Source organism: Gossypium arboreum, chromosome 8 (genome assembly GCF_025698485.1).
Source record: "Gossypium arboreum isolate Shixiya-1 chromosome 8, ASM2569848v2, whole genome shotgun sequence".
NCBI lineage: Eukaryota > Viridiplantae > Streptophyta > Magnoliopsida > Malvales > Malvaceae > Gossypium > Gossypium arboreum.
The window spans coordinates 126,677,479-126,680,622 of NC_069077.1; the positions used below are offsets into that span (position 1 = coordinate 126,677,479).

Here is a 3,144-nt window from a genome sequence, read left to right on the forward strand (position 1 = left end):
ATTCAATTCAATCCAAAATACATATTAGGGCTATTTTACACATTTGCCCCTAAACTTTCACATTTTTACAATTTAGTCCTTATTACACAAAATCACAATTTCATGAAAATTCAAAATAAACCCATACTAGTCAAATTACCATAATACCCATAGTAGCCCATAATTTTCATTTATTTCACATTTCAACCACACATTTCCAACATTTCTTAATTTAATCCCTATTATGCATTTTTATCAAAAATCACTTTAGAAAACATGAAAATCTATCATAAAAAATTCATATTTCATCTTCAAACACCAAAGAACGCATAGATTCAACAATGGCAACTCTCAAATTCTTTAAGATTTTCAAAATTAAAGGTAGAGGCTAACTAGATTGGGCTGCAATGATCTCAAAAACCTAAAAATCGTTGAAAACCGAGCTAAAACCATACCTTAATCTAGCATCCAAAGTGACCGAATAGAAAAACTAAAAATAGCTTTCTTTCTCTTCAATATTTGGCTATCTAAGGAAGATGATAGCATCAAATTATTTTTATTTCTTTTGTTTTATTACATAATTTACTATTTTAACCTTATTAATATAACTTAAAAAATCATATCACCAAAAACTAATATGATCCATACCGCGTCACACAAGCTGTCTTTGGCTCGTCTCCTTCTGCTATCCGAACTTGATGGTACCCCGATCTCAAGTCCAACTTGGTAAACCATCTCGCACTACCAAACTGATCGAACAAGTCTGTAATGAGGGGAATAGGGTACCTATTCCTCACGGTGATCTTGTTTAGGGCCCGATAATCAATACACATCCGTAATGACCCATCATGTTTCGTTTAAAATAGCACCGGTGCACCATACGGAGATTTAGATGGCCTAATGAATCCCGCATCTAAAAACTCCTTTAACTGTTTCCGTAATTCCTCCAATTCCGGTGAGGACATACGATATGGGGCCCTAGTTGGCGGCACCATGTTGGACACCAATTTGATCCTATGATCCACCTCCCTCTTAGGTGGCAAATTCTTTGGCAACTTTGCAGGCATCACATTTCAAAAGGATTGTAATACTTGGCCCACCTCCTTAGGGATCTCACCCACGGTCTTACCAGTTTCCTCAATCTTCAAAGTGGCTAAGTAGGAGACTTCATCTCTACGTACTCCCTTAGCGAATTGGATTGCAGACAATGTTTTCCTTTCCAGGCTCCCCTTTCTTGTCAATCTCACCATACATTGATGGTTTGAATCTGAAATCACCATGAAATTACCGGAAGGGCAAATCGTCGCATTAACCTGATCAAGAAAACTCAATCCAACTACAAAATCATAGTCATCAAGTGGTATTACCTTGATGGATGCCATACCGGTCCAATCGCCAAATTGGAGTTTTACTTCCTTTGCAACCCCCTTGATTGGAACACTTTCCGAATTCACCGTGTTAATCTGACCCGGCTCATTTTCAATCTTGAGGCCAAGTTTATGCGCAGCCCCTTCGGACATGAATAAATCAGATGCACCTGTGTTGACAAGTGCATTAAACTTTTTGCCAGCTACCATGATGTCTGCAAACATCAGCCTATGACTCATCTTGTCTTCAACACCCCCTAGTATTGAACCAAGATTGTTATCCTCCACATCAGACTCCGTTTTTGCTTCCACAACGGAAGAGTGCAGCCTTCTTTGGACAATCCTTAATCATGTGTGATCCATCACAATGGAAGCACCTTATAGGCCCACTCTTCCTTTTGTCCCAAGGCTTCTTACCGTTGTCATTTATAGGGGGCCTTTCTTTGTCTCCCCCACTATTTCCCTTTGGCTAGGACTTGGGCTTAAAAGACTCAGGCCTGTCTTTCTTCCCACCAAATTCAGCCAACGATTCTGCTACAGACATGGCCTTGGTAAGTTCTTGGACTCCTCAGCGTTGCAACTCTTGCTTCACCCATGGTTTCAACCCATCCATGAAGGAAAAGAATGCCTCTTTCTCACCCATATCAGAAATTTGAAGCATGAGTTCGCTAAACTCCTGCACATACTCCCTCACAGTGCCTTGTTGCGAAAGCCGACACAACTTTACCTGAGCTTCATCCTTGGCATACTCAGGGTAAAACTGCGCTTTGAACTCTTATTGAAACTCCTTCCAAGTTCCAATTTCTGTCCCATCACGTCTCACATCGGTGGACCTACGACGCTACCATAATAAGGCAATGTCAGTAAGATACATAGCAGCAGTAATTACCTTAGTGGCATCATCAGCAATGCCCTTGGCACAAAAGTATTGCTCCACTCCCCACAGGAAATTGTCCACTTCTCTTGCGGACCTTATTCCCTTAAACTCCTTAGGCTTAGGAACATCCACGCTGGGCTTGAGTGTGACAGGAGCCAACCCTCCATTGCCCAAAGAAGCTTTGTAGATTGTGAGTTCACCCTTGAACTCTGCAATCTCCTCTTTTAAGGCCGTTATCATAGCCTCCATGGCATTAGTCTTACCAACCATCATAGTCTCGATGGCATCATCCCTACTCGTCAGCTTCTCAATATTATCCAACACATACTCTTTGAGTTGCTCTTGTATAGACTGCAACCCATCATTGACTTTATCATTGATATCATCATCCCTCTTCTTGACATCCCCCACGGATTCTTCGAGAGTGACGACTCGATCTTCCAAAGCTGACAGTATGTCCCTCGAACAACTAGCTTTCCTAGCCCTCCCACGAGTTTCCATTCCATCGACATTCTCAGTAGCTTCTTTTGACATCGTTCAATGGTGCCTTTGAATGCTAGCTTGGATACCAACTGTCATGGACTTAGAGTTTTCCCAAGCAATCCGTGCGGCCTTAAGCGTTTCTCCGCTAAAAAATGCCTAAGTCAGCCTGTCTCGCAACAATTGAGGATTCAATAGAACTCATCTAAAGAACCCACGAAGAACAGCAGAAGAACAAAGTAAGAACAATCTCAAAAGATGAACAAAAGCCACAGAAAAATAAGAACACTTGAGAAAAAAGTTTGAGTGAATACTCTCAAAATTCTATTGACCACTCCATGAATACAATAAGGGGGAGAGGTCTCTATTTATAGTTGAGCCTTCTCAATATCAACGGTACAGATCAAAATACATTAATGGCTAAGATCTAAAGCTATCAAG

At 40.9% G+C, this 3,144-nt stretch overlaps 1 pseudogene; it reads left to right on the forward strand.

The window, feature by feature from the left end:
• The first annotated feature begins 2,928 nt into the window (after positions 1 to 2,928).
• LOC128279909 (28S ribosomal RNA) overlaps positions 2,929 to 3,144 on the forward strand; it is a 2,874-nt pseudogene continuing 2,658 nt past the window's right edge.